Source organism: Schistocerca gregaria, chromosome 7 (assembly GCF_023897955.1).
Source record: "Schistocerca gregaria isolate iqSchGreg1 chromosome 7, iqSchGreg1.2, whole genome shotgun sequence".
Taxonomy (NCBI): Eukaryota; Metazoa; Arthropoda; class Insecta; order Orthoptera; family Acrididae; genus Schistocerca; species Schistocerca gregaria.
In genome coordinates this window covers 173,042,367-173,066,299 of record NC_064926.1, presented here as the reverse complement: position 1 = coordinate 173,066,299, position 23,933 = coordinate 173,042,367, and positions in this window count along the sequence as shown.

Sequence of the window (23,933 nt, the reverse complement as noted above, 5' to 3'; positions counted from 1 at the left end):
TAACTGAAAGTAGGTCGCTCCTGTTTGACGCTCCTAAAAATATGTAAAAAGCGAACGATGTACTCGCCTTAGTAGTAGCAGGAACCAGCGATGCGCTCTCGCTGACGGTATACCTGACAGTGAAGAGCCAAAGAAACTCGTACATCTGGTTAAGAAAGTGTAGGGCCTCCGCTAGCTAGCAGGAGTGCGGCATCATGCTGTGGCATAGACACGACTAATATCTGAACTAGTGCTGGAGCGAAATGACTCCATGAATCCTGCTGGGCCTACCATAAGTCTGTAAGACTACAATGGAGTGGAGATCTCTTCTGAAAAGCACATTGCAAGGCATCCCACATCCGCTCAGTAATGTTCATGTCTGCCAGTGGAAGCGTTTAACCTCAGAGGATTGTTTCTGGAGCCACTCTGTAGCAATTCTAGAAATGTGGGGTGTCGCATTGTGCTGGAATTGCCCAGGTCCGGAATCCATAATGGACATGAATGGATGCAGGTGATCAGATAGGATGCTTCAGTACGAGTTAAATGCCAGAGTCGTATTTAGAGATATCACGGGTCCAATACCGCTCCAACTGTTCACGCCTCACACCATTACAGAGCATTTAGCATTTTGAACAATCCTCTGTTGACACGCAGTGTCCGTGGACTCATGTGGTTGTCCCCATACCCGCACTCGTCTATCCATGTTCGACTAGGCAACTTTTTTCCAGTCGTCAACAGTCCATTGTTGGTGATGAAAGTCCCAGGCGAGACTGAGAGCTTTGTGTTGTGCAGTCATCAAGGGTACACGAGTGGGCCTTCGACCCCGAAAGACCACACCAATGGTGTTTCGTTGAATGGTTCGCATGCTCACAATTGCCGATGGCACAGCATCGAAATCTGGAGCAATACGCGAAACGGTTGCAATTCTGTCAAGTTGAACGATTCTCTTCACCCCTCGTTGGCCCCGTCCCTGCCGGATATTATTCCTGCCGCAGCGACGTCGAAGATTTATTTCTTTTACCGGACTGTGATATTCACGGTACATTTGTGAAATGGCCGTACGGCAAAATCTCCACTTCATCGCTACCTCGGATATGTTGTGTCCCTTTGCTCGTGCACCGACCGTAACACCACGTTCAAACTCACTTAAATCTTGGTAATCTGACTTTGTAGCTGCAGTAACCGTCCTAACAACTGCTCTAACACTTGTCTTACATGGGCGTTGCTGACCACAGCTCCTTATTTCGCCTGTTTAAGTATCTCTGTATTTCAAAACGCTAGCCTATACCAGTCTCTTTCGCAATTCAGTGTTCGTTGCGTTTCAATGCGTTCGCAAGTTCACAGGCAAGTGTGTCCTTCCACAATGTATTAAATCCAAAAAGCTCATACTGCGAAACACGTCCCCCAAATAATGTTAAGTTCTGTTGACTTTGGACTTGTAGTACACTGAGAATGTGCACGCTTGCATGACATGAGACGTAATGGGTAAATCTTAGCACATAAATCATTATTTGTTAGCGGGAGCACCCTACCGAATACCTTGGCACATGTCCACTGGTTGAACCTGGACAATCACGGCATTTGTATTCGCTGTATTATCGGTCTTTCACAGGGAAACCTCGCACTGAGGTAACTATCGAAAACTGACGGAGGAGTGCGCAAGGCACAATCACCACTTACAAAAACCACACTGCTTCAGGCGATGAGCGCTGCTCACACATGACCATTACGAGTAATGAGGTTACCATATTTCCCTATATCCTCCTTCTGCAGTGCAGGTTACCTGTGTAATGCCTAGTCCACACATATAACCAGTGGTGTAGCTGACTGTAATACACAAACATGAAGAGACTCTGAACTTATTAGTTGCTATCACACACGAATATAAATATAGTTAATATAAACCCTACAACAAGATACCTATTTCAGTTTGTAGAAACTATGTAGATATTTAAGGTATAACTAGTATCCTTCGTGTTTGTGTGCGTACAGAAAAGTTTTACATCCTAGAAAGATTATAAATCACGTTCACTAGTTGCCCAACATATGGTCTGTTTTAACTTTTTGGAGACAGCAGCTCGTTTCGCCCAGGGGATGGAGTACGACGACTGATTAAAGGGTTCGTCATATATTACATGTTTCCTACTTTCATAAATATTGATTACGCCATGTTTGTCACTGTATTTCCGCAAAACTCTCTGTAGATGAGCTCCCTGCTGATTTGCGTACGACTCGACTCACCTAATTTTTCTTCGATGGTGGTTATCATGTTACTTAAAGTGGAAACGTTTAAGTTACTGGGGTGCTTGGGGCTCGACTTGATACCTACACTCTGCCCGCATTCTTACGGATACAATTTACCATGGTCTTCAGCTGAAGCAAGCTAATTAGTATTTGAGGTACGGCCCCCCTTTCCGCGAAACAAAGATCCAAATGCTCAAATGTGTGTGGAATCTTGTGGGACTTAACTGCTAATGTCATCAGTCCCTAAGCTTCCACATTACTTAACCTAAATTCTCCTAAGGAGAAACATACACACCCATGCCCGAGGGAGGACTCAAACCTCCGCCGGGACCAGCCACACAGTCCATGACTGCAGCGCCTCAGACCGCTCGACTAATCCCGCGCGGCGCAGAACAAAGATTCCAGCAGAGTCATCAGTCATAACGTTCTGCTCCGCAAGGAAATTGTCGCCAAAGATGCGATATGTCACAGGGCATTCGAGAATGAGGAAGATGTGAAAAACTATCTAATTTCACTCTAATGTGCGCTTGCATCTTAATAGCGTTACTACAAGTGTCTACGTCACCCACAGTTCTGCTTGTGTTAACAGGTCACGTTGGTACAGTATTGCGCTCAGAAATTTGGTCTGGTTGATATCAGTGTTATTTCTGCACCTGAGTCAGTAACGGCCCCAGTATTAATTCTTTCTAGGGCGATATCTTATCGATTTTGTGTATGCTCCGCCAGAGCAGAAGGTTCATGGGTGGCTTGTAAGCCATCTCGCATATAAACCCCATCGTAGTGATGTAACATACTAACGCTAATATCTGCTTCCTTCTCATCCTCCTCGACCAGAAGATTACGGCTAATCAATAAAGGCGAAATCAGTTTTCCAGACCGTTCGCTCTTTTCATTATTCTTCATTTATTGTTCCATCATACCAGTTGGTTTGCCTCTTAGGGTTCTTTACATGATCGCTGGTGTCACCTCACTCACCACCTGAGTTTTTCTGCGGCGATGGTACCCGGCAATCTCGCCAATCAACGCACTAGCACCTATCGTTGCAGCTCTTCGTTTGCCCAGGATTCTCATCGTTTGACACGTGACTGTTGTTCTGCGTCGCACCGCTCATCTTCCATCGTATCGATTGTGGACAGAAGTTAGTCAACATAAAGACCAGGAACGGCCACCTGCTTTTCGCTTACATTTAGAGGTAATTTTACCTACCGAATTTTTAAAAAAATTTGTAGGCGACTTTCCTGATCCCAGTACTTAGTCTTGTTTTTGTACTTCTCAAGCATTCAGAGTGCTTTGCTTATTGTGATATATGGCAGCATTAAAGATTTCCTTCGTTAATTATTCTGAACGGCCCTCTACGCCATAGCTAGCCACAAGTTCCATCCCGAAGCCATCGCACTTTAAATATATTTCTGACGATTCGTTTGCCCATAAGATGGAATATCCGAGCTTGAGGTCTGCAACGAAACTGATGTTTTTGCGAGTTATTCCAGCTGTCATTCCAGGACCACGCCTCTAAATAATTTTATGAACACAACTTCGTGTGTATCATGGCGTCCTTATGTAAAACTAGCCAGCTGTCGCTGTCGTACATAAAATACGTGGAATGACATGGCACTGATTCCATAACATGCTTTACAGAAGTTGATCCTACTTGAGTGAGTCCGACAGAAGTGCACGCGGTATCTTTGTTATTTCGGGTGTCGTTGGTGCTTACAGTAGACGCTTCGTCTTCGTCGAGCAAGGATGCACTTACTTCTAACAGTTTCAAACAGTCTGTTAAGTCTGCAATCTCATAATGCATGGATTGTATTTCGTTATTTAAATAACTGTTCACACGATCACCATGGCCAGCGGTTATTTTCTTTAATTGATTTACTGAAACTTCAGAAGTACGGCTCTGAATGTGCTACAATTGCTCTCGGTGTGTCAGTCCGACTTTGGTTTTTAATTGTTTACTGTGTTGAACGGTTGTGTGTAAAATATGAGTTTGCTCTATTGTGCATATAGATAATTTTTAAATCCGGTGCAACCACAGCTAAATTATTTAAACATGATTTATTGATAATTAATGTACAAAAACAACTGTTTAAATACAGGCGATAAAGTTATTGAAATATGAATGTGAAGGCCAATAGTCCTGTGTAGCTATACTTATTTAGGTTGGTTCAAATAGCTCTCAGCACTATGGGACTCAACTACTGTGGTCATCAGTCCCCTATAACTTAGAAGTACTTAAACCTAACTAACCTAAAGACATCACACACATCCATGCCCGAGGCAGGATTCGAACCTGCGACCGTAGCAGTCGCACGGTTCCGGACTGCGCGCCTAGAACCGCGAGACCACCGCGGTCGGCTTATTTAGGTTGATTACAGACTCACAAAACAGGTTTCACAACTTTTAAGTAGCATCTTTTGGTTTATATCTGTTAAGAATTTCTTTTTTTCTTTTAATTAGGGCTTGATAATGACGAATCGAAGTTACCGTTGGTATCTTTAAGTACTGTATGACTAGACTTAAATACAGCAGAAAATACATCTCTAGTTAGGAAACTCGCTGTGGACCACATACGCCCAAAATAGTTGAGCCTAAACATATTTCACAAACAAGATTTGTAATTTCATACCAAAAGGAGATTACTTGCAAATGCTGTGTTTTATGGTGTAGGGAGTAGTTACAGATGCTACAGAGTAACTATTGGCGTGGCTAAGCTAAATTCTTAGCAGTCCTCAATCGATAAAAGCCGTCGTTAATGATGAATGTCATTTCTAAAAGCAAAAGAATAGAATTAGGGATCAGAACTGAGCCTTGATTGAAAATGGTGTAACAGAACGCAAGTGGAAAAAGAGATGGGGACCATCCCAATGTAACGTGGAACAATTGCCAAAAACAAGACTGACCTGTTTTAAAATCACGAAGTGCCATCACTATATCGATTAAAAGTTGCTCTTCTCAGGCCTTATCACGTAACAGACAGTGCCCCTCGTAAATGTGATCCGTTGAAGTAGTGGGTCCTGTAGTGATTGGAGAATAAAATAAAGTTAGTCATGAAAACTAACAACGTTAATGGTATGAAATCAACTGAAAATATTTTAACAGCACTGAGGAGCCACAAATGTCCTAAAGGCAGTCATTTACCATGCCAGTGAAACTTTCAACTTACCAAAAGCTGACAAGCTCATGCGGTTTTGCCACCAACATGGTAGCTGAAAACATAGGCAACATACCTTGAATGTTGTCGGAGCAAGTTCTGTGGCTGCAGTCAGGGCAGACGGTGACGGACATTGAACTAATGCGGGCAACATGGAAGTTAATAGAAGGGTGACGTTAGTGCTCTGCTAAGGAACTGTATTGTTTATTAAATATGTATAGGTCCGTACTTTGTGGGGCGTATGTAATCCACACCTAGTTTACTAAGTAGATGCTTAATGTTTTCGGCCATGTCCAAATTTAATCATTCATAACTTTAAGATAACACTGATAATTTCAATTCCTCAACATCATTACAGCATAGACGTTTTTCGTCGCAGCGAGACCTTTTTACGAAATTTCAGTCACCAACTTTCTCTTCCGAATGCGAAAATATTTTGTTGAGCCCAACCTACATAGGTAGGAATGATCATCAAAATAAAATAAGAGAAATCAGAGCTCGAACAGAAAGGTTTAGGTGTTCGTTTTTCCCGCTCGCTGTTCGGGAGTGGAATGGTAGAGAGATAGTATGATTGTGGTTCGATGAACCCTCTGCCAAGCACTTAAATGTGAATTGCAGAGTAGTCATGTAGATGTAGATGCAAAGCATTAACTGAAAATAATTCTGTACATAACAGGGTGTACATGAAGTCTGGGAACACTTTCAATTGTTTATTGCACAAAAACCAAATCTACAGATGTCATACATATGTCATTTTAAAGAGAAACCTTGAAATTTCTGTTTCATGTATACTGCTACAGGGTAGTATGGTAATTTGCCGATAGTTAGCGCAGTGGCAAACATGGCGAGTTCAGGCGTGGTGCGAGCTTTCTGTCTGTTGGAGTTCGACAAAAACAAGTGTGCTAAAGCTGTTCACAGAATGTTTAGAACCAAGTACGGTCAGAAGCCAACAACAAAGAATGCTATTTACACTGGCACAACAAATTCGTTACTATGGGTTGCTTGTGCCCGGCAAGGAGAAGCGAACGTCAAAGGGTGAGTGAACCGAATGTGGAGCGCGTAAGAGACACACATAACGAATCCCAACAAATCGGTGCGTCGTGCATCCTGTGAACTCGAAATGGCTCCCATGACGGTGTTGACAGTACTGCGACAGAAGTTGTCTATGAAACCATTCAAATTGGAGCTAGTGCCCAAGCCCAATGACGACGAAAAAGACAAAGGTTTTCAGTTTGTTAGCAGTTGTTACAATTCATTGAGGATGGGGATGGCATTGTTGATCGCTTAGTTTTTAGCGATGAAACCACTTTTTACACTAATGGGAAAGTGAACAGGCATAATTGTCTAATCTGGGTTACAAAGCAATTTGAGCGTGATTCCCCAAAGGTAAATGTTTCTTGTCTGTTGTCATATCCAAAATTGTACGGGCCATTCGTCTTCTCGGATGGAACTGTCACACCCACTTGGACGTGTTGCAGCAATGGCTGATGCCTCAATTGCAATAGGACTCTCCGTTCATCTGTCAGCAAAATGGGGTCCCACCCCATTTTCATTGTGGACTTTGTGGGTACTGTAACGTAGCAAGTTATTACAGGATAACATTAAGCACAGCATATCATGCAGCCGTGTATCATGGTGGCTGCAAGATAGTTTCTATGCTATGACTCACAGTGCAGTTAACGTTATCGGTCGTGGGAACGGCCTCCAGTAACATCTAGTAAATTCATACCAACTACGAATTTAAATAAGGCATAGTAATTACCATCCGATTTTTCTGAAACTTGGTACAGAATCTTTTGTTATTCAGTAAAGGATCTTGTACAATTTCAGTCCTTTATCTCTTAAGGGTTCGGATATTGAAAAAATTACTTTAATGTCCAAGAACCGAGAATTATCCTTCAGTCCTCAGGAGGAATAGCAGTTTGTCTTTTATAATCATCGAAAGTCATAACCAGTTTTCTCAGTGTATAAAATAAGTTAAGTGGAATATTTTTTCAAAACATTAATTACTTTGCACTTCGTAGTGCAAAAAATTAATGAAAAACATTATCTGCCTATTATTTGGTCTTATTATTTTGTTGTATCCGTGGGACAAACGAAAGAAATTAATACAATTTTAATTAAAAACTTATGAAATTGAACCGTGGGAAAATAATGTTTTAACCACGAATCTGATGACGTATGTCGATGTGTGCTTGATTTTGTAAGAGAGCAACCGGTATAAAAGTTACAAGTGGAATAAGTTTCTACATGAATTTAAATATTATTTTGTATTTCGGTGTACTTTATTAAATATTGTATTAGAAATTGGCATTTGAATTATGTAAATCATTTTCTGATTTGTTATTGGCTTAGGCAAGTTTTGGCGCAAGAGCGATCTAGGAGGATCATTCTGATTGGTCATTGAGACCATTAGCCAATCAGAATTAAGCTACTCCCGCGGGTAGGAAGGTAGATGGGCAGAGAGTGGGTGGTGGGGGAGGGGGTTCCGGGAGAGTCACTCCCCAACCGTAGTATATGTTACATTATGCTAAATTTCGCCGAGAAATAACTTTCAAGGTGAAGACGAAATACTATTTTATGTAAGAACTTACGGTGTTAGGAAGTGTCGAGACTCAGGCAGTTTAAGTTACGAACATTTGATTAATTGATGCGTTATGAGCGTGTGATATTTCGGTCCTATTGAAATTCCGCGTGGCATATTCACCATAATTTATGAAATTTTCAGGCGACCACTTCAAACTTTGAAGACTACTGACACGACCAAAGTTTCAACTCTCAACAGTAGTGGGTCAGTGACTGTCAGATCAAACAATAATCGAGTTGGACTGGTAGATATTCAGACTGTTTTTCGTGTGCGAACGTTTTGTACAGACTGAGATGGTAACACTAGAGCAGTTAAAATAGTACATTCAGACTTGATAGCCAATTTCTGTTCTTCCTTAAGAATAAAAACCAGTTTACAAAAATTTCCGAAGGCTTACTGCAGGTAAACTGCATTTTTCCAACACCCGCAATTTGTTAAACTGAACTTACAGTAACTGATTTGCAACTTGAGCTACGCGGCCTCTGCGTGGTAGGTCTTAGGTCGTGGTTTCGCAACGCTTCTTTACACGGCCTAGTGAGTGTCTACTACTGCAGAGTGAAGGGATGTAGTCAAGAAGCCGTACTGAGGTAGGTGAACAATTAATGACAGACTGTACGAACGTGCGACGACAACAGAACCCCGCGCCGCGGCTTTACCTGAATAGAATACGGAGCTGCCGCATCGATGGATCGGCCGTGCTCCAGAAGGAGACATATGTTTCTTGAATTGGCCTTTCCGATTACCAGATACCACTCCTTGTGACTTCTTTCTGTGGGGACACATTAAGGATCTGGTGTATGTGTCCCCTCTGCCAAGTTATGTAGCCGAGCTCCGGGGGAGAATACGGGAAGCCAGTGCCACAGCTGACGATGCCGGGCTGGCAAGGGTATGGAAAGAATTCGACGTCTGCCGGGTCACTCACGATTGGCAATCGAATGTTTGTAAATAAGACCTTCAGAGACTCCCTTCAAAATGCAATATGTATGCCATCGGCACAGTGTTTATTTCTTGTGAAGTAAATAACTAAAAATGATCCCGGACGGAGCGGCCGAGAGGTTCTAGGCGATACAGTCTGTAACCGCCCGACCGCGACGGTCGCAGGTTCCAATCCTGCCTCGGGCATGGATGTTTGTGATGTCCTTAGGTTAGTTAGGTTTAAGTAGTTCTAAGTTCTAGGGGACTGATGACCTCAGAAGTTAAGTCCCATAGTTCTCAGAGCCATTTGAATCATTTTTTTTTCCCGGACTTCATGTACAACTTATATATAGTATAGTCCATTAATCGTGAGCGGGCCAAATTTCTCACCAAATAAGCGTCAAACGAAAAAACTACAAAGAACGAAACTTGTCTAGCTTGAAGGGAGAAACCCGATGGCACTATGGTTTGCTACAAAAAGGGCGCTGCCATAGGTCAATATATCAAATGCGTTTATTTAAAAATAGGAACCCCCATTTTTTATTACGTGGTAGATGGCGCTGTATTTATCACAAACATATGGCTCACAATTTTAGACGAAAAGTTGGTAACACGTAGGATTTTTAAATTAAAGTACAGAACGGAGGTACGTTTGAACATTTTATTTCGGTTGTTCGGTTATTCCGTATACCTATGTCAACTTATCATTTCTGAGAACGCATGCTCTTACAGCGCGATTACCTGTAAATACCACATTAATGAAATAAATGCTCAGAATGATGTCCGTCAACCTCAATGCATCTGGCAATACGTGTAACGACATTCCTCTCAACAGCCAGTAGTTCGCCTTCCGTAATGTTCGCACATGCATTGACAATGCACTGACACAACTTCAGGCGTTGTCGGTGGATCACGATAGCAAATACCCTTCAACTGTCTTCACAGAAAGAAATCCGGGGACGTCAGATCCTGTGAACGTGCGGACCATGGTATGGTGCTTCGACGACCAATCCAACTGTCATGAAATATGCTATTCAATACCGCTTCAACCGCACTCGAGCTATGTGCCGGTCATTCATCATGTTGGAAGTACAACGCCATTCTGTCATGCAGTGAAACATCTTGTAGTAACACAAGTACAATATTATGTAGGAAATCAGTATGCATTGCACCATTTAGATTGCCATCCATAAAATGGGAGCCAATTATACTTCCCCCCATAATGACGCACTATACATTCTGCATCTACATCTACATTTATACTCCGCAAGCCACCCAACGGTGTGTGACGGAGGTCCCTTTACGTGCCACTGTCATTACCTCCCTTTTCTGTTCGAGTCGTGTATGTTTCGCGGGAAGAACGACTGAAAGTCTCCGTACGCGCTCGAATCTCTCTAATTTTACGTTCGTGATCTCCTCGGGAGGTATAAGTAGGGGGAAGCAATATATTCGATAGCTAATCCAGAAACGCACCCTCTCGAAACCTGGCAAGCAAGCTACACCGCGATGCAGAGCGCCTCTCTTGCAGAGTCTGCCACTTGAGTTTGCTAAACATCTCCGTAACGCTATCACGGTTGCCAAACAACCCTGTGACGAAATGCGCCGCTATTCTTTGAATCTTCTCTATCTCCTCCGTCAACTCGATCTGGTACGGATCCCACACTGATGAGCAATACTCAAGTATAGGTCGAACGAGAGCTTTGTAAGCCTCCTCCTTTGTTGATGGGCTACATTTTCTAAGGTCTCTCCCAATGAATCTCAACGTGGTACACGCCTTACCAACAGTTAATTTTATATGATCATTCCACTTCAAATCGTTCCGCACGCACAGTCCCAGATATTTTACAGAAGTAACTGCTACCAGTGTTTGTTCCGCAATCATATAATCATACAATAAAGGATCCTTCTCTCCATGTATTCGCAATACATTACATTTGTCTATGTTAAGTGTCACTTGTCACTCCCTGCACCAAGTGCCTATCCGCTGCAGATCTTCCTGAATTTCGCTACAATGTTCTAATGCTACGATATCTCTGTATACTGCAGCATTATCCGCGAAAAGCCGCATGGAACTTCCGACACTATCTACTAGATCATTTATAGATATTGTGAAAAGCAATGGTCCTATAACACTCCCCTGTGGCAAGCCAGAGGTTACTTTAACGTCTGAAGACGTCTCTCCATTGATAAAAACATGCTGTGGTCTGTTTGCTAAAAACTCTTCAGTCCAGTCACAAAGCTGGTCTGGTATTCCGTAGGCTCTTACTTTCTTTATCAGGCGACAGTGCGGAACTCTATCGAACGCCTTCCGGATGTCAAGGAAAGTAACATCTACCTGGGAGCCTGTATCCAATATTTTCTGGATTTCATGAACAAATAAAGCGACGTGGGTTTCACACGATCGCTGTTTCCGGAATCCATGTTGATTCCTACAGAGTAGATTCTGCGTTCCCTAAAACGACATGATACTCGAGCAAAAAACATGTTCTAAAATTCTACAACAGATCGTCAGAGATACAGGTCTATAGTTTTGCGCATCTGCTCGACGATCCTTCTTGAAGACTGGGACTACCTGTGCTCTTTTCCAATCATTTGGAACCTTCATTCCTCTAGAGACTTGCGGTACACGACTGTTAGAATAGGGCCAAGTTCTTTCGCGTAATCTGTGTAGAATCGAATTGGTATTCCGTCAGTTCCAGTGGACTTCCGTCGAGTGCTTCCAGTTGCTTTCCTATTCCTTGGACACTTATATCGATGACAGCCATTTTTTCGTTTGTGCGAGGATTTAGAGGAGGAACTGCAGTGCGGTCTTCCTCTGTGAAACAGCTTTGTAAAAAGGTGTTTAGTATTTCAGCTTTTCCTCTGTGTCAATCCCATCATCATCCCGGAGTGTCTGGATATGCTGTTTCGAGCCACTTACTGATTTAACGTAGTACTAGAACTTCCTACGATTTTCTGTCAAGTCGGTACATAGAATATTACTTTCAAATTCACTGAACGCTTCACGCATAGCCCTCCTTACGCTAATTTTGACATCGTTTAGGTTCTGTTTGTCTGAGAGGTTTTGGTTGCGTTTCAACTTGGAGTGAAGCTCTCTTTGCTTTCGCAGTAGTTTCTTAACTTTGTTGTTGAACCACGGTGGGTTTTTCCCGTCCCTCACAGTTTTACTCGGCACATACCTGTCTAAAACACATTTTACAGTTACCTTAAACCTTTTTCATAAACACTCAACATTGTCAGTGTCGGAACAGAAATTTTCGTTTTGATTTGTTAGGTAGTCTTAAATCTGCCTTCTATTACTCTTGCTAAACAGATAAACCTCCCTCCCTTTTTTTTATATTCCTATTAACTTTCATATTCAGGGATGCTGCAACGGTCTTATGATCACTGATTCCCTGTTCTGCACTTACAGAGTCGAAAAGTTCAGGTCTGTTTGTTATCAGTAGGTCCAAGATATTATCTCTACGAGCTGATTCTCTGTTTAATTGCTCGAGGTAATTTTCGGATAGTGCACTCAATATAATGTCACTAGATGCTCTGTGCCTACCACCCGTCCTAAACATCTGAGTGTCCCAGTCTATATCTGGTAAATTGAAATCTCCACCTAAGACTATAATAAGCTGAGAAAATGTATGTGAAATGTATTCCAAATTTTCTCTCAGTTGTTCTGCCACTAATGCTTCTGAGTCGGGAGGTCGGTAAAAGGAGCCAATTATTAACCGAGCTCGGTTCTTGAGTGTAACCTCCACCCATAGTATTTCACAGGAACCATCCACTTCTACTTCACTACAGGATTAACTACTACTAACAGCGACAAACACGCCACCATCGGTTGCATGCAATCTATCCTTTCTAAACACCGTCTGTGCCTTTGTAAAAATTTCGGTTGAATTTATCTCTGGCTTCAGCTAGCTTTCTGTACCTATAACGATTTCAGATTCGGTGCTTTCTATCAGCGCTCTAAGTTCCGGTACTTTACCAATGCAGCTTCGACAGTTTACAACTACAATACCGATTGCAGCTTGGTCCCCGCATGTCCTGTCTTTGCCCCGCACCTTTTGAGGCAGTTGCCCTTTCTGTGCTTGCCCCAGGCCATCTAACCAAAAAACCGCCCAGTCCACGCCACACAACCCCTGCTACCGGTGTAGCCGCTTGCTGCGTGTAGTGGACTCCTGACCTTTTCAGCGGAACCCGAAACCTCACCACCCTAAGGCGCAATTCGAGGAATCTGCAGCCCACACGGTCGCAGAACCGTTCCAGCCCCTGATTCAGACCCTCCACTGGGTTCTGTACCAAAGGTCCGCAGTCAGTCCTGTCGACCATGCTACAGATGGTGAGCTCTGCTTTCATCCCGCTAGCGAGAATGGTAGTCTTCACCAAATCAGATAGCCGCCGGAAGCCAGAGGGGATTTCCTCCGATCTATAGCGACACACATCATTGGTGCCGACATGAGCGACCACCTGCAGATGGGTGCACACTGTACCCTTCATGGCATCCAGAAGGATCCTTTCCACATCTGGAATGACTCCCCCCGGTATGCACACGGAGTGCACATTGGTTTTCTTCCCCTCTCTTGCTGCCATATCACTAAGGGGCCCCATTACGCGCCTGACGTTGGAGCTCCCAACTACCAGTAAGCCCACTCTCTGCGACTGCCCGGGTCTTGCAGACTGAGGGGCAACCTCTGGAACAGGACAAGCAACCATCTCCGGCCGAAGATCAGTATCAGCCGTAGACAGGGCCTGAAATCTGTACGCCAGACAAACTGGAGAGGCCTTCCGTTCAGCCCTCCAGATTGTCTCTCGCCCCGAGCCACACCTCGAGACGACCTCCCACTCTACCACGGGTGAGGGATCAGCCTCAATGTGGGTAGTATCCCGAGCAGCCACAGTCTTAGTCCAGTCGGGGCATGCGTGGGACGAGCAGGCCGTCCCCGACAAACCCCCATCCGGACCCCCACAGTGATACCCACTGGCAACAGCCTCAAGCTGTGTGACCAAAGCCAACACTGCCTGAAGCTGGGAGCGAAGGGATGCCACCTATCCATGCTAAAAACTGTTGTGCAAAGAACGTCTGTATTAATCTACAGAGATCAGAAACAAATCTACACAAAATTTAAATTGTTATTAAAATACAAGGCTTCCCAGTAAATGCAGTAATGCTGCTACTTGCGCACTGCTGACACACTGCTTGGCGGCGGACGGAGATTACGCGATTTTACACTATTCAGGAACTAAAACGTGATGCTACAACTCTGAAATACTATAATACGCCCAAAATGTATGAATTAAACAATGTAAGTTCCAAAACACGCAAATAAATTAAGAATTAAAGTATGTAACAAATGAGTGAGCTAGGAGTATACGACTTTCTGCTGGCAGCTGCTTATCCAACGGCGGCAGAGAGCACACTGGCTGTGACCAACGGACACTGGCCGTTCAAAACAAAAACAAAAGGCAGACGACTAAGCGAATTTACACTATTCAGGTAATAAAATGCGATGCTACAACTCTTCAATAATATAATACGCCCGAAATTTATGAATTAAACAATGCAAGTACCAAAACACGCAAATAAATTATGAATTAAACTATGTAACAAATGAGTGAGCTAGAGGTATACGACTTTCTGCTGGCAGCTGCTTATCCCATGGCGGCAGCGAGCACACAGCAGTAGTAGTCCCAACATTAATCCGCCAAGGTCACTGATGTTCCATTTGTCACTGCAATCGTGGATTTTCCGTTGCCTAATAGTGCATATCATGCTGCTTCTCGTTACCGCTGTTGGTGAATGATGCTTCGCCACTAAATAGAACGAGTTCAAAATATCTCTCATCGTCCCGCAATTTCTCTTGTACCCAATGGCAGAACACTACACCACCTCGAAAGTATTCGCCATGCAATTCCCGGTGCATAGAGTTTTGGTGTGGGTGCAATCGATGTTGATGTAGCATTCTCAACAGCGACGTTTTTGAGATTCCCTGTTCCCGCGCAATCTCTCTGCTACGGATTAGCCGCGACAGCAGAGAAAAACCCTACCTGGGCATCATCATTTGTTGTAGGTCGTGGTTGACGTTTCACATCTGACTGAACACTTTCTGTTTCCTTAAATAACGGAATTATCCGGCGAACGGTCTGTACACTTGGATGATGTCGTCCAGGATACGGAGCAGCATGTATAACACAAGCCAGTTGGGCATTTTAATGACAATAGCCACACATGAACATTATATTTACCTTTTCCGCAATTGGTAAACGGTCCATTTTAACACCGGTAATGTATCACGAAGCACATACAAACTGCACAGGCGGAATATTAACATGTACTTATGCGTTTGTGACTATTACAGCGCCATCAATCACAAAGCAAAAAAGGGGTCCAACTAAAACATCCGTATTTCCTTACGTACTACACGAATATATAATAAAAATGAGGGTTCCTTTTTAAACAAAACGCAGTTAATATCCGTTTTACCTATGGCGGAAGCATATAGCGGGACAACCATAGCGCCATCTGGTTTCCCCTTCAAGCCAGACGAGTTTCGTTCTTTGTAGTTTATTCGTTTGATGCTTATTTCACCAGAAGATACAATTTGAAAGTTGTGAAACCTGTTGTGTGGGTCCATAATCGACTTAAATAAGTGTTTTGTTTTATGTTGTAATACTTTTAACAGCCGTGTTTAAACAACTGTTGCTACATGAATTGCCATTCATGCTTTACTGTGGACAATATTTCCTCATTTGTCTCTTGTATTTGATTGCTTTGATGAGCGGTCCAGTGGCCATACGTGCTTTACTGTGGACAATATTTCCTCATTTGTCTCTTGTATTTGATTGCTTTGATGAGCGGTCCAGTGGCAGACTTACTTTAGCACTGAAGACTGGGCTCATCGACATTTCCTTCCGTATGTTTATCTATGTCGGATGACATACTATCCATACGGTTAGATACAGCTTCCACTGTTACTTTTATCTACTCGTTAGCTAAGCCTTTCTGCTCTGCTAAGGCCTGACAACTTTTCTTTTATTATCGATACATAGTTTCAACCTCTTCAGCACTGCAATCCATTGAATAAATTTTTGTCACAAATCGAGCCTTTTCTGCAGAAACAAAATGTATTGAGTAACCTTATCCATAATTTGGACCGGTTCTTCTGCAATGAAATCTGTTGTGTTAACTTTCTCCTCAGTGGAGTCAATATTGTTTATTTTTTCACTGAAACGGAGAGTGTAGTGGTACACGATTTTATTCATAGCACATAGAAGTCACGACATCTAGAATGGATTATAATTCTGCTAACTTGATAGTCTTACTTTTGTTTAGTAACTTGCAAATTAGAAATATTGCTTTAGGGTCGGAAGCTGGTGACCGTAATCTAAACTAGACGTCAAGTGGATAGATAATTTCATCGTGATCACTGAAATAACCTTACAACAGCAAATTGAAGAAAATAATTACTCTCCCGGTTTTAAAGTAAGAGATTAGCCTAAAAGCAGTGGGGTTGGTCCGAAAAATAGGTGCGTGCAGCAATGGATCATCTGTTTTAGAAAAATACTCTCTCAGCTTCATGGGCAACAGTGCTATCTTCGCGCTATGTGCTGTACATAATTTAGTCAAAACAATAGTACTTGTGCATATTAGTACGGAGGCTGATATTATGCATGCTAAATTACTTCATATTGCTGTATCTAGAATAGAAAACCTTCTCACAGGACTCGTACAAGATTTGTTATGGTGAAGTTTAGGAAACTGAGAGAAAATTTTTCCATCTTGCGTGTTAAATCAAAGCGATTAGATTTTTATGCATTGTTATTCCTCTTTATGATATTTATATCCCAAGTTATCATCTGGATCCACGTTGTACGCGTAACGAAGTTCACAAACAAAGTTTAGTTATTTCCTCCACAGTGTAGTATAAATGTAAAATAGCCGCCGGCCGAGGTGGCCGAGCGGTTCTAAGCGCTTCAATCCGGAACAGCACGTCTGCTACGGTCGCAGGTTCGAATCCTGCCTCGGGCATCGATGTGTGTGATGTCCTTAGGTTAGTTAGGTTTAAGTAGTTCTAAGTTCTAGGGGACTGATGATCTCAGATGCTAAATCCCATAGTGCTCAGAGCCATTTGCACCAATTTGAACCAAAAATAGCCATTGGAAAGGGCGTTCTAATGTCATTTAAGCGATATCACCATTTCTTATGTCCCGCTAACAAGACATGTCCAAAAGTCGTATACGGGTTACATAGTTTTGTCTTTTCTGGTCACTATATACTAAATACGAAAAATTTATTTTATTTTTATCTTTCGCCACTGTTCGTGTGTTAACTCTACGAACATAAATTTCTAACAGCTTAGCAGTTATTGTTAAATGACAAAGCAGTAAGATTCATACCTAATTATTTAATTATGTTTGAGCACTACACGAATTAACCTACAACATACACTCAGTATATTCAAATATGAATGTGGCTAATATTTCATAATCAGCGGAAAAGTCTTATTAAACTTTGCTTGCATAACATGGTGGCGAAAAGCATTAATTGGAGTTTTTCAAAAAGCATCCAGTATATTTCATTAATGAACCAGGACTAACAGCTGATACCGACTGCGTTTCTGCAGAGAGGTAAACTACTGAAAATTCAGGGAGTATGAATGAAAACAGCTGCTTTACTAACTACCACAGAGGACAACGTACTCAAAATATAACGTAGTGAAAGCGTATTTCCCACGCTGGAGGCTCTAGTATGAAACTGAGATGATATTATCTGGAGAATTGAGATTTGAAAGAAAATTCACTAAAAGTGCTGATTCTGAATCTGACAAAAGCAACAGGAGGAGCATCAGTAAACTGTATAATTCTTTTATTATCTTCATCATAATATTGTTCTCGTTACGTTTGTATGCTAGTTCGAGAAATTGGTTCTTGTCAGCAGGAAAGAAACAAAACGACAGTTGGACCGCTTCTGCAAGAAGTAAAGGAGGTATACTGCATAATGTTCAGTATGCGAATCAACAAAGTGGTTGCTAGTAAGACAAATAATAATAAAAGAACCCAAAGTTATCTGCATGCTGTGACCGCGGTGCCCATTCCATCATCTCTTGTTATTCATGTCAGCATAGTAGTCAAAAAATGTTTCAAATGGCTCTGAGCGCTATGGGACTTTTCGTCTAAGGTCATCAGTCCCGTATAACTTAGAACTACTTAAACCTAACTAACCTAAGGACATCACACACATCCATGTCCGACGCAAGATTCCAACCTGCGACGTAGCGGTAGCGCGGTTTCAGACTGTAGTACCTAGAACCACTGGGTCACCCCGGCCGGCATAGTAGTCGATCCGTTAGCTTTAATTGTCCCTTCTGTTACATTTTGATACATCATTTTGGCTATATATAACGATAGTCATGCTTGTGTCCTGGTAACTGTTATTTACGGTTGCCCACGGTTTTGAAGATAATATTAAATAGAACTGATTGACTACTTAAGTGGGAGTGATTGTTTACATGTAAGCTAAGTCATTTTCTGAATGCACTACACTAAAAGGGACTGACACCGAACTCTAAATCGTCATCTGTAATTTTGGGCAATACAGTTTGTTGCAACATTTACCCCTTGACGCTTAGGATGTCGATTATCAAAATCATAACTCAGTTTCAGGAGAAGTACATATCTGACTTAAGTATGTCTGATTCTGATTGCCATAATTATATGATCGTAAAGTCAACAAAAATTCTTTACATTCTCTTCTTTGTTTTATTTTCTCACTTAAATGTACTCAGATGCACACACTTTACAGAAATGACTGGTTAACTTACATTTTCCTTTGTTCATTTTAATGTATGATATTTTAAGAATACTAAAATAAATGTACAACAACACTTAGTGACTGATACGTATGATGTACCATTGTGTCATATAAGTGAGTATGTATTTTACCTGAATTTAATAACATTTGTCAGTTGTAGTTAACTACAAAGCTGGTAACTAAATTATATCACCTCCCTTTCATTGTAAGCCATTCACATAAGAACATTGATATGTTTATGCAATCCATAGAGTATCAATGATAGTGTGGTCTGTAGAGTGAATAATGTGTAGAAAGACTGGTATCTCTGTCTGATTTCTGACCGAATTGGTCCCGACTATCCAAAGAAACGTAGTAAAATTTGTATCTACTTGAGCATGACGATATTTTAGAACTGGGTCATATATTTCTAGCGTTAGAATGTTAAGGGCTTAGGAAGGATCTAAAGAAATTAAACGAAAGAGTCGAGTTGGGAATATTAGTGACACCATGGTCACAGAAGGGTGTATCCGGGAACAGAAGACCCATGCCATGGCCGTAGAGTAAATACGTAGTGAGCGTGAAACAAAAATGCTTGCTAAAATTGACAAAGACAAGAAAACAACGAAGATAAAATTCGCTGCTCTTAGCTAAACAAGTAAATTACAGTATGTACAAATAGTAAACAGCATGCAGATAAAAATAACTCCAAGTATGAAAGCTATTTAAGCTAAGGCGCAAGACAGTAAAGAAATTGATGAATACACAAAATCAGAGTACGTTAAACAGTGGAAAATGTATACCAATTGTAACAAAGGATGTTGACAAAGATACTATCTTGTTCCAAGACATAATGAATAAAACAAGTAAACATAGGGCTATAATGTGATAGGCACAACATTATTACTAAAACTGTACTCCACATTAAAAATTGTATAAGGAACAGAAATATAAAATTTAAATGTCGTTAGGTGCAAAGATGTTTGGTTATCGACCCACTGTAACCCATTACAATATAGACAGTCACAAAATATCCAGTTAGTATGAGCCTCTGGGGGCAGGAAGCGCCATGGAACATGAGAAGACTGTTGTTGAATGCATATACAACGACTGGATGTAAAATCTTCATCTGACCCCGGTGAATACGTAAATACAACGCAAATGGATAAGATTTAAAAATATTAATGTGCACATATTAGTTTTTGATGGTACTGGAGACCATACTCCTATCTTCTCTACTATGGTCTATTCAACCACATATTAGTCATTTTTAAATGCCTGTAAAATTCGCACACATTAGGGCCTCATCTCTGACCTTGAACCTAACACTTCAAACAGTGAAAATAAATAATAAACTGAGTGATGTCGTTTTACAGTTGATTGTCAAAAATCGTGGAATGGACTGGCTTGGTCCTGAGCATTACTTAAATGTGTAATGAATATGTTGAAAAAATTCTTGTCTTAATAGCGCAGGTCTGTATTTTTATTTTTTTTTTTTGTTTTTAAGTCCCAACTGCAGATGTAGGTGAGACGTGATGAACCGAAGTGCATCAGATCGTTATACATTAGGAAACATGAAGAAAATAGGATTGCGTTACTCAGATGTGGGAAAAATGAATCTCAAAGTACTTAAAACCGAATACCCACGTGTACATTACAAATCACACATAGAATGGAAGAATCAAAATTGAATTACCAACCAGATATAACGTCATCTATCTTCATTTAAGTTTCGCAGTGAAATGACCGGATACTTAATTCACAAATAATACAGAAAAAAAACAACCATATAAAGTCCTACACACGTTTGTCACAAATTCAAATACAAACTTATCCAACGTGAATCAAACAGGTATCACTGATACGAGGTAAAATAATCACATCCCCTGAACGTTTCGTGCATTTTGCCTTCTTTAATCAGATCGAAGAAAGCTGCTTGACATCTAGAACCAATATGTGTATTGAAATCCACGAAGTTTGTAATATTTTGCCCTACTGTACATTAAACACTGAATGCAATGCAGCCAGCAGTAAATTATCAAATTTAAATTATTCATAAAATGACAGCGTTGACTAAAATGGTAAGGGTATATTAATTAAGTATGATGTTAATTTTCACTCTTGCACACGAGCACACAGCACTCAAACACTGTAGCCCAGTGGCGACGGAATCTGATCAGCCTCTGCGAGCAGCCTCTACATCGGCGGTCACCACACGGAAATCAACGCGCTATCCACGAGAGCGGCCAAAACTATTACCGCCAAAGAGAATTCCACAGAATTCTTATTCCACCCGCATGGTAATGCTGCTCCCTTGTAAAAGTCCTACAGTGAACAGATCTTTGCTGCCATCGTATCTTAGACAAGACCCCAGACATACACTCCTGGACACTGAAATAAGAACACTGTGAATTCATTGTCCCAGGAAGGGGAAACTTTATTGACACATTCCTGGGGTCAGATACATCACATGATCACACTGACAGAACCACAGACACATAGACACAGGCAACAGAGCATGCACAATGTCGGCACTAGTACAGTGTATATCCACCTTTCGCAGCAATGCAGGCTGCTATTCTCCCATGGAGACGATCGTAGAGATGCTGGATGTAGTCCTGTGGAACGGCTTGCCATGCCATTTCCACCTGGCGCCTCAGTTGGACCAGCGTTCGTGCTGGACGTGCAGACCGCCTGAGACGACGCTTCATCCAGTCCCAAACATGCTCAATGGGGGACAGATGCGGAGATCTTGCTGGCCAGGGTAGTTGACTTACACCTTCTAGAGCACGCTGGGTGGCACGGCATACATGCGGACGTGCATTGTCCTGTTGGAACAGCAAGTTCCCTCGCCGGTCTAGGAATGGTAGAACGATGGGTTCGATGACGGTTTGGATGTACCGTGCACTATTCAGTGTCACCTCGACGATCACCAGAGGTGTACGGCCAGCGTAGGAGATCGCTCCCCACACCATGATGCCGGGTGTTGGCCCTGTGTGCCTCGGTCGTATGCAGTCCTGATTGTGGCGCTCACCTGCACGGCGCCAAACACGCATACGACCATCATTGGCACCAAGGCAGAAGCGACTCTCATCGCTGAAGACGACACGTCTCCATTCGTCCCTCCATTCACGCCTGTCGCGACACCACTGGAGGCGGGCTGCACGATGTTGGGGCGTGACCGGAAGAAGGCCTAACGGTGTGCGGGACCGTAGCCAAGCTTCATGGAGACGGTTGCGAATGGTCCTCACCGATATCCCAGGAGCAACAGTGTCCCAAATTTGTTGGGAAGTGGCGGTGTGGTCCCCTACGGCACTGCGTAGGATCCTACGGTCTTGGCGTGCATCCATGCGTCGCTGCGGTCCGGTCCCAGGTCGACGGGCACGTGCACCTTCCGCCGACCACTGGCGATAACATCGATGTACTGTGGAGACCTCACGCCCCACGTGCTGAGCAATTTGGCGGTACGTCCACCCGGCCTCCCGCATGCCCACTATACGCCCTCGCTCAAAGTCCGTCAACTGCACATACGGTTCACGTCCTCGCTGTCGCGGCATGCTACCAGTGTTAAAGACTGCGATGGAGCTCCGTATGCCACGGCAAACTGGCTGACACTGACGGCGGGGGTGCACAAATGCTGCGCAGCTAGCGCCATTCGACGGACAACACCGCGGTTCCTGGTGTGTCCGCTGTGCCGTGCGTGTGATCATTGCTTGTAAAGCCCTCTCGCAGTGTCCGGAGCAAGTATGGTGGCTCTGACACACCGGTGTCAATGTGTTCTTTTTTTCCATTTCCAGGAGTGTAGTTACAGATTGAAGTACGAGTTCGAATCTCAAATGTATTGAGCGAGCTTTTAACCACTGGTTTGACCCTATCATCAATCGAATCCCTACCGTTTAAAGCCATGCGCGATCGAAGTGACACTCCCCTGTGTTTCTAAGACACCTATGCCAACTGGCCCTGCAGTCTAAGGCGCTGCAACCGTGGACTGTGCGGCTGGTCCCGGCGGAAGTTCGAGTCGTCCCTCTGCCATGGGTGTGTGTGTGTGTGTGTGTGTGTGTGTGTGTGTGTGTGTGTGTGTGTGTGTGTGTGTGTGTGTTTGTGTGTGTGTGTTTTTCCTTAGGATAATTTACGTTAAGTGGTGTGTAAGCTTAGGGACTGATGACCTTAGCAGTTAAGTCCCATAAGATGTCACACACATTTGAACATTTGAACCAACTGCTCCTGCTCTTCATTATATACATACTATGTCTACCGTTAGTCTTGATTGGTAAGGTCTCTCGTCCTTCGGCAGTATTCAAGAATACGTGCCGTGAGGGTTTTGTGAACCATACCCCCATGAACCATGGACCTTGCCGTAGGTGGGGAAGCTTGCGTGTCTCAACGATAGAGATAGCCGTACCGTAGGTGCAACCACAACGGAGGGGTATCTGTTGAGAGGCCAGACAAACGTATGGTTCCTGAAGAGGGGCTGCAGCCTTTTCAGTAGTTGCAGGTCAACAGTCTGGATGATTGGTTAATCGGGCCTTGTAACACTAACCAAAACGGCCTTGCTGTGCCGATACTGCGAACGGCTGAAACTAAGGGGAAACTACAGCCGTAATTTTTACCAAGGGCATGCAGCTTTACTGTATGGTTAAATGATGATGGCGTCCTCTTGGGTAAAATACCCCGGATGTAAAATGGTCCCCCATTCGGATCTCCGGGCGGGGACTACTCAGGAGGACGTCGTTATCAGGAGAAAGAAAACTGGCCTTCTACGGATCGGAGCGTGGAATGACAGATCCCTTAATCGGGCTAGTAGGATAGAAAATTTAAAAAGGGAAATGGATAGGTTAAAGTTAGATATAGTGGGAATTAGTGAAGTTCGGTGGCAGGAGGAACAAGACTTCTGGTCACGTGAATGCAGGGTTATAAATACAAAATAAAATAGTGGTAATGTAGGAGTAGGATTAATAATGAATAAAAAATAGGAGTGCGGTTAAGCTACTACAAACAGCATAGTAAACGTATTATTGTGGCCAAGATAGACACGAAGCCCATGCCTACAACATTAGTACAAGTTTATATGCCAACTAGCTCTGCAGATAACGAAGAAGGTGAAGAAATGTACGATGAGATAAAAGAAATTATTCAGGTAGTGAAATGAGACGAAAACTTAATGGTCATGGGTGACTGGAATTCGAGATTATGAAAAGCGAGAGAAGATAACATACTAGGTGAATATGGATTGGGGCTAAGAAATGAAAGAGGAAGCCGCCTGGTACAATTTTGTA